This window comes from Theropithecus gelada, chromosome 13, assembly GCF_003255815.1.
Source record: "Theropithecus gelada isolate Dixy chromosome 13, Tgel_1.0, whole genome shotgun sequence".
NCBI lineage: Eukaryota > Metazoa > Chordata > Mammalia > Primates > Cercopithecidae > Theropithecus > Theropithecus gelada.
Genome location: NC_037681.1, coordinates 57828867 through 57837986, shown reverse-complemented (window position 1 = coordinate 57837986; position 9120 = coordinate 57828867). Strand labels below are relative to the sequence as shown.

The following is a 9120-nucleotide window of genomic DNA, read 5'->3' as shown; positions in this document are numbered from 1 at the left end:
ATTTATATTGATGATTTTATGTTTTGTTTTTAAAACATATAAAAGAGAAGATTTTCAACTATTTGGAAACATTTCTCAGCAAATAATCCATTGCAGGGTTTTTAACCTTTATTCCAAATATACACAAAGTCAATTGGTTATAATTATCAACATTTTTTTAATAGTAGAGTTTTTAAATTAATGCTAAGCTTTCTATTATAATACTGGCAGAAATGGTGATTCATTAGTTTAATAGACTGTTGCAACACAGAACTTTATAGTACTAATGGTAGTAAATGGAACTGAATTATTATTTAAAAGACCATTAAGACCATTACAAAGACTCACCTATTTACTCTTTTATAAATTAATTAAAACACCATTTACACTTCTTGTCAATACGTTCTTTTTCTTGCTTATAAGAAGTTCTTTTTTACATTAGCCTTAATGAAGTATAATGAAAATATAATAAACTGCATCTTCTCAAATGTAAGATTGATGAGTTTGACAACACACATGAAAACACCACTACAATCAAAATACAAAACATTTCCATCACCTCCCAAAAGATTCTTCCTTTCCTCCACCTCAGACCCGGCCTCCACTAATGTACTTTTCACCACTATAGATTTGCTTGCATTTTCTAGAATTTGATATAGATGGAATCATGCAGTATGCACTCTTTTGTGTCTGGTTTCTTTCACTCAGCATAATGGTTTTTAAAATCCTTCCACGTTACCACATCTGTCAGTGGTTCATTCATTTTAATTACTGAGTAATTTTTCATTATACTGATATATAATCACATTTTATTTGTCAATTCAGCAAATATTGATGGACATTTGGGTCATTTGCAGCTTTGGCCTATCACGAATAATTATACTAAAAACATTTGTGTACAAATATTTTTGTGGATGTAAGTTTTTAATTTTCTTTAGTAAATACCTAGGAGAGGTATTCTGGTTTGTATATTAAGCATGTGTTTAATTTTTAAAGAAACTGCTACACTCTTCCAAATAGAACCATTTACATTTATATGTGCAAATCTTTTGCCCGTTTTTAAAACTGAGTTGTATGTCTCATTAGTTATAAGAAGAATTCTGTATATTTTCTGAAATTGAGTCCTTTGTGTGCATCAGATATATGCATTACAAACATTTTTCCCTATGCTGTGGCTTACCTTTTTATATTCTTAACAGTGTCTCTGGATGAGAAGTTTTAAATTTTAGTAAAATTCAATTTATCTTTTTTTCTTTTGTGGTTTGTGTCTAATGTGTCATGTCTAAGATATTCTTGACTACACAAAGCTACATTTTCTCCCATGTTTTCTTTTAAAATTTTTATAATGTTGGCTATTATATTTAAGTCTACAATTAATTTTGTGTTAATTTTCTGTACAGAGTAAGATATGGGCTGATGTTTTCTTTCTTCATGTGAACACCTGGTTATTCTAGCACCATTTGTTGAAAATCAGTTGGACACATGTATACATATAATACACATATAATACATATGAAATTATTTCTGAACTCTATTCTCTCTTCTATTGATCTATATTACTTGTATTGATCTGTATGCCTATCTTTTCACAAATATTACAGTCTTAATTACTCTAACTTTATGGTAAGTCATAAAGTCAAGTAATGTAAGTTCTTGAACTTGGATCTTTTTAAAAATTTCTTGGCTATCTTAGGTCATTTGCAGTCTGTGTAAATTTGAGACTAAGCTTTTCAATTTTTATTTTTTTGGAGACAATGTCTTGCTCTGTCACCCAGGCTGGAGTGCAGTGGCACAATCATGTTTCACTGCAATCCCAACCTCCTGGGCTCAAGGGATCCTCCCACCTCAGCCTCCTGAGTAACTGGGACTACAGATGCACACCACCACACCCAGCCAATTTTTGTATTTTTTCTAGCGATGGTGATATTATTTGGCTCTGTGTCCGTACACAAATCTCATCTTGAACTGTACTCCCGTAATTCCCACGTGTTATGAGAGGGAACTGGTGGGAGATAATTGAATCATGAGGGCAGTTTCCCCCATACTGTCATGAATAAGTCTCATGAGATCTGATGGTTTTATAAGGGGTTTCTGCTTTTGCTTCTCTCTCATTCTTTCTTGCCACTGCCATGTAAGAAGTGCCTTTTGCCTTCTGCCATGATTGTGAGGCTTCCCCATCCACGTGGAACTGTAAGTCAATTAAATCTATTTTTCTTCCCGGACTCAGGTATGTCTTTATCAGCAGCATGGAAATTGACTAATACAGATGGGGTTTTGCCATGTTGCCCAGGCCAGTCTCATTATTAGACAGAATGCTATTCAGATTTCCTGTTTCATCCTACATCAATTTTAGTTGCATTTTTCAAGAAATTTGTCTATTTCATCAAAGTTATCTTATTTTTGGCATACATTTGTTCACAATATTATCTTACTATTATTTTAATTTCTGTAGGATCTGTAGTGACTAGCCTTCTTTTTTCCCAATATTGGTGATTTATGTCCTTTTCCATTTGTGTCTGTTTTAGTGATATATTCTCTTGTCTTTATGATTTTCTTCCTTCCAATTACTTTGGATTTACTTTGCTCTTCTTTTTCTAGTGTCTTGAGGTGGTACCTTACATCACTTTTCTTTATTCTGTTCTAAATAGGCATTTAAAGCTACAAACTTCTCTCTAAGCATTTCTTCAGGTAAATCCCACAAATTTTGAATTATTTTTATCATCATTGAGTTAAAAATATAATTTATTCATGTCTTCTCCTTTGGCCTATCAAGATTTTAAAATGCTTTTTAATTTCCAAATATTTGGGATTTACCTAAATATTATTGGTGTTGGTTTCTAATCAATTTCATTGTGATCAGAGAACATAGTCTGTGCTATTACAATCTTGTAAATATATTAAGGTTTATTTTATGGCCCAAAATATGGTGTATATTGGTGAACATACCATATTCACTAAAACAAATGTGTATTACACAGAAAGATGTTCATTTTTCAGTGGTTGAATGAACCATCCCATAATTATTACTTAGATCAAGACGGTTGATAATGTGTTCAAATCCTCTGTCTTACATTGATTTTTGGCTAGTTGTCCTCTCAAATCCTGAGAAACAGTGAATAAAAATGTTCCACTAAAATTCTGGAATTTTCTCCCTCTAATTCTGTCAATTTTTGTTTCATATATTTTGAGGCTCTGTTTTAGGCCCATACACATTTATGTTTGTTTTGTCTTTGGATGAATTAATAATTTTGTCATTCCTTTTTATCTCTGGCAATACTCTTTTTCTTAAAGTCGGTTTTATCTGATGTTAATTTAGCCTACTTCAGCCTTCATATGCTTACTAATTTTTTTACATAATTTGTTCCATCAATTTATTTTCAAGCTATCTGTATCTCTACATTTCTCTCCTAGTCATATGTAGTTGGGTCTAGCAACTTTTACCCATTCTGACCATTCCTACCTCTTAATTGGTGTGTTTAGTCCATTAACATTGCAAATGTGCACTCAGCTATTGAGTCACCCCAGAGAAAGAGAATTAAAGCTTCCAGTGATGTTGGCTGAGGGATAAACTATGAGTCTTAGCACTAACAACAACCACAAAGACAAACACAGAGCATGTACACTTAGAAAATAAGGGAGATTGCAATTGACTTCACCAGAATGTTTAAAATCTTAGTAAACTCAAAATAAACCAGCTGTGAGCTCTCCAGAGGATAAAATTCACTTCGTGTTGCAACAGTTTTGACATATTGAACTCCAATGTCATGGTCATAGCCCTATCAGCGTGATGGGTTTACTGGGTTCAGGAACCCTTTCACTACTTAAATATTTTTGTTTTATAACTGATTGATAAAATTGGGGAAATAAATTCCCCATGAAAAATTTCTGAGCCAGAAATTCTAAAGAGACCAGTAAAAAGGTCGAAAGTCATTTTTATTCCTGAACTAATGTTATATAGAACAATACATCAAGCAAAGTTCTCTTTTCCTGAAATCCTGCCAGTGAAAGTCGGAAATAAATTAATGGCTCACACTTTTAAAGCTTCTGTTTAAAATGTGAGATTAATATTTTCTTTCTTTCTTTCTTTTTTTTTTTTTTTTTTTTTTTTTTTTNGATTATAGGTGCCTGCCACCACGCCCAGCTAATTTTGTATTTTTAGTTGGCCAGGCTGGTCTCGAATTCTTGACCTCAGGTGATCTGCCCCCTTGGCCTCCCAAAGTGCTGGGATTACAGGCGTGAGCCACCGTGCCTGGCCTCTGTGTTGGGTTTTGATGATGTCAGACTCTTTTTTGAAGTTCCTGCCTCTGTCCTAAGTCTCTGCCTTTTTTCTTTGTCTAGTTTTTTGGCTCCTCCCTTAGGTCTCTGCCTAATTCCCGCCCTGGGTTTGCAGGACCCTTCCTGATTATTAGTGCTGGATACAAATCCTGCCTAAGGCTGTGTAATTTATTTGGGGGTTTTGTTTTGCTTTTTGAGACAGGGTCTTGCTCTGTTGCCCAGCCTGGAGTGCAGTGGTGCAATCACGGCTCACTATAGCCTCGATCTCCCAGGTACACCACCTCAGCCTCCCAAAATGCTGGGATAATTTTCTATTTAAAGATTCATCATAAAACATAGCTAATTAAACAAGAAATATCTAATTCATTTTCTTGTTAATATGCATTTTTCAAAATAAATTGATTCCTAAGAAGTGAATGATTTTTTAGAGGATTTTTGGTGGGTTTCTCAGAATCAGTAAAAAAAGGGTTCTACCCATAATGAAAGGCTCTAGTTAAGACTCATGTGCTTAACTAGAGCCTTCTCATGCTCGCTTCAGCAGCACATATACTAAAATTGGAATGATACAGCGATTAGCATGGCCCTTGCACAACGATGATGCACAAATTTGTGAAGTGTTCCATATAAAAAATACATATAATAAAAATTTAAAAATATAAAATAAAAATTTAAAGACTCATGTCTTTCCTGAACCCTCCAGATTTCTCTAGCCCATAATTCCATTCCCTTTCATGGAGCTTTTATGTGGCTTTTTATCTACTCCACTTGTTTTGATACTATGTAGATATTTGACTGTAAATCTTGACCATTGATAATTTACTGTAAGAGATGGGTAGCAAATAAACTGATTAAATCTTCCATGACTCTCAGGAAAGAATATAGGTTAGCTCTCAAATGTTATCTAGTCTAAAAGTAATTTTTAAATGGTTATTGTATTTTGCCCAACATTATATCTGATAACAGTAGGAGTTGCCTGTATAGAGTGAATTTCTCAGCAGGTCTCCTTCCCAAGAGTAAGGGAGCTCTGATTCTTAATGGCCAATGCCACTTACCCAGACAGAATACCTTCAACATACAAATATGAACTTGTCGAGGTGATATAAAAGTAGTCAGAATCAAAGCGGAGTCACACATTCCCTCAGGACAGGGGTTAGAGGCAGAAGGGATCATGGCAGATGGAGGCAGGACTAGATTGCAGTTCTAACTCAGATGGACAGAGTGGCATGTAGAGGCTCACATCATGAATTTTTGCTCCAGAATGACTGCAGGAATAAATCAGGAGACCCAAAAGGACCTACACACCATCTGAAGGAAGCAGATTGCACCTGCCAGACCCAGGAGACACCCCAAATACTGTGCTGGTATCCATGGCTGAGAGATCCACAGATGGTTCACATCACAGGACTCTATGCAGACAACCCCCAGTACCAGCCTAGAGCCTGGTAGACTTGCTGGGTGGCTAGATCTAGAAAAGAGATAACAATCACTACAGCTCGGCACTCAGGGAGCCACATCCCTAGGAAAAGGGGGAAGAGTATTACATCAAGAGAACACTTAATGGGACAAAAGAATCTGAACAACAGCCTTCAGCCCTAGACCTTTCCTCTGATAGAGGTACCCAAATGAGAGGGAACCAGAAAACTGACTCTGGTAATATGACTAAACAATGCTCTTTAACACCTCCACAAAAGTCACACTAGCTTACCAGAAATTGATCCAACCCAAGAAGAAATCCCCGATTTACCTGAAAAGGAATTCAGGAGGTTGGTTTCAAGCTAATCAGGGAGGCACCAGAGAAAGGTGAAGTCCAATGTAAGGAAATCAAAAAAATGATACAAGAAGTGAAGGGAGAAATATTCAATGAAATAAATAGCATAAATAAAAAACAATCAAAACTTTAAAAAACAATCGACACACTTACAGAAATGCAAAATGCTATGGAAAGTCTCAGCAATAGAATCAAACAAGTAGAAGAAACAAACTCAGAGTTTGAAGACAAGGTCTTCAAATTAGCCCAGCCCATGAAGACAAAGAAAAAAGAATAAGGAAATATGAACAAAGCCTCCAAGAAGTCTGGGATTACGTTAAATTACCAGTCCTAAGAATAATCGGTGTTCCTGAGGAAGAAGACAATTCTAAAAGTTTGGACAACATATTTGGGGGAATAATCAAGGAAAACTTCCCCAGCCTTGCTAGAGACATAGATGTCCAAATACGAGAAGCACAAAGAACACCTGGGAAATTCATAACAAAAAGATCATTGCCTAGGCACATTGTCATCGGGTTATCTAAAGTTAATAGGCTCTAATTAGTTAATCTAATAAGGAAAGAATCTTAAGAGCTGTGAGACAAAAGCACCAGGTAACCTAAAAAGGAAAACCTACCATATTAACAGCAGATTTATCAGCAGAAACCCTAGAAGCTAGAAGGGTTTGGGGCCCTATTTTCAGCCTCCTCTAACAAAACAATTATCAGTGAAGAATTTTGTATCCAGCAAAACTAAGCTTCATATATGAAGGAAAGATACAGTCTTTTTCCAAAAACAAGTGATGAGAGAATTCACCATTACCAAGACACCACTACAGGAACTGCTAAAAGGAGCTCTAAATCTTGAAACAAATATTAGAGACACATCAAATCAGAACCTCTTTAAAGCATAAATCTCACAGGACCTACAAAACAAAAATACAATTTAAAAAACAAAAACAAAAAACCAAGGTATACAGGCAACAAATAGCATGATGAATGGAATGGTATCTCACATCTCAATATTAATATTGAATATAAGTGACCTAAATGCTCCACTTAAAAGATACACAATTGCAGAATGGATAAGAATTCACCAACCAACTATCTTCTGCCTACAAGGGACTTACCTAACACATAAGGACTCATAAACTTAAGGCAATGGGGTAGAAAAAGACATTTCATGCAAACGGACACCAAAAGCAAGCAGGAGTAGCTGTTCTTATCAGACAAAACAAACTTTAAAGCAACAGCAGTAAAAAGACAAAAAGGGACATTATGTAATGATACAAGGCATGTCCAACAGGAAAATATCACAATCCTAAACATATATGTGCCTAACACTGGAGGTCCCAAATTTATAAAACAATTACTAATAGACCTAAGAAATGAGATAGACAGTAGCACGATAATGGTGGGGGACTTCAATACTCCACTGACAGCACTAGACAGGTCATCAAGACAGAAAGTCAACAAAGAAACAATAGATTTAAACTATACCCTGCAACAAATGGGCTTATCAGATATATACAGAACATTCCATCCAACAATGACAGAATACACATTCTATTCAACAGTTCATGGAACTTTCTCCAAGATTGACCATATGATAGGCCACAAAACGAGCCTCAATAAATTTAAGAAAATTGAAATTATGTCAAGCACTCTCTCAGACCACAGTGGAATAAAACTGGAAACCAACTCCAGAAGGAACCTTTAAAACCATGCAAATACAATGGAAATTAAATAACCTGCTCCTGAACAAGCACTGGGTCAAAAATGAAATCAAGATGGAAAGTAAACAATTCTTCAAACTGAATGACAATAGTGACACAACCTACCAAAATTTCTGGAATACAGCAAAGGCAGGGTTAAGAGGAAAGTTCATAACCCTAAATGCCTACACTAAAATGTCTGAAAGAGCACAGACAGACAACATAAGGTCACACATCAAGGAACTAGAGAAACAAGAACAAACCAAACCCAAACCCAGCAGAAGAAAGGAAATACCCAAGATCGGAGCAGAACTAAATGAAATTGAAAAAAAAAAAAAGTACAAAAGATAAATGAAACAAAAAGCTAGTTCTTTGAAAAGATAAATAAAATTGATAGACCATTCACAAGATTAACCAAGAAAAGAATAGAGAAAATACAAATAAGCTCAATTAGAAATGAAACAGGAGCTATTACAACTGACACCACAGAAGTACAAAAGATCATTCAAGGCTACCATGAATACCTTTACACACATAAACTAGAAAACCTAGACCAGATGGATATATTCCTGGAAAGATACAATCCTCCCAGCTTAAATCCGGAAGAATTAGACACCCTGAACAGACCAATAACAAGCAGTGAAGTTGACATGGTAATTTAAAAATTACCAACAAAAAAAAACAGTCCAGGACCAGACAGATACACAGCAGAATTCTACCAGACATTCCAAGAATTGGTACCAATCCTATTGACACTATTCCACAAGATAGAGAAAGAGGGAACCCTCCCTAAATCATTCTATGAAGCCAGTATCACTCTAATACCAAAACCAGGGAAGGATATAACCAAAAAAGAAAACTACAGACCAATATCCCTGTTGAACATAGATGCTAAAATCCTTAAAAAACCAGCTAACCGAATCCAACAACATATCGAAAAGATAATCCAAAATGGTCAAGTGAGTTTCACACCAGGGATGCAGGGATGTTTTAACATACACAAGTCAATAAATGTGATACACCACATAAACAGAATTAAAAACAAAAATCACATGATCATCTCAATAGATGCAGAAAAAAAAATTCATCCCTGTATGAATAAAACTCTCAGCAAAATCGGCATACAAAGTACATACCTCAGCATAATAAAAGCTATTTATGGGAAACCCACAGCCAACATAATGGAGAACTGTTGAAAGTATTCCCTCTGAGAACTGGAACAAGACAAGGATGCCCACTCTCACCACTCTGCTTCAGCATAGTACTGGAAGTCCTACCCAGAGCAATCAGACAAGAAAAGGAAATAAAGTGCAGCCAAATCAGTAAAGAGGAAGTCAAACCATCGCTGTTTGCTGGTGATATAATTGTTTACCCAGAAAACCCTAAAGACTCCTCCAGAAAGCTC

At 35.5% G+C, this 9120-nt stretch overlaps 1 non-coding gene across 1 annotated transcript; it reads left to right on the top strand.

Annotated features, from left to right (window-relative positions):
• Positions 1–4779: 4779 nt before the first annotated feature.
• Positions 4780–4883, top strand: LOC112605435. The gene has a single exon (XR_003115426.1). It is a non-coding gene; the product is annotated as a U6 spliceosomal RNA (small nuclear RNA).
• The last annotated feature ends 4237 nt before the right edge of the window (positions 4884–9120 follow it).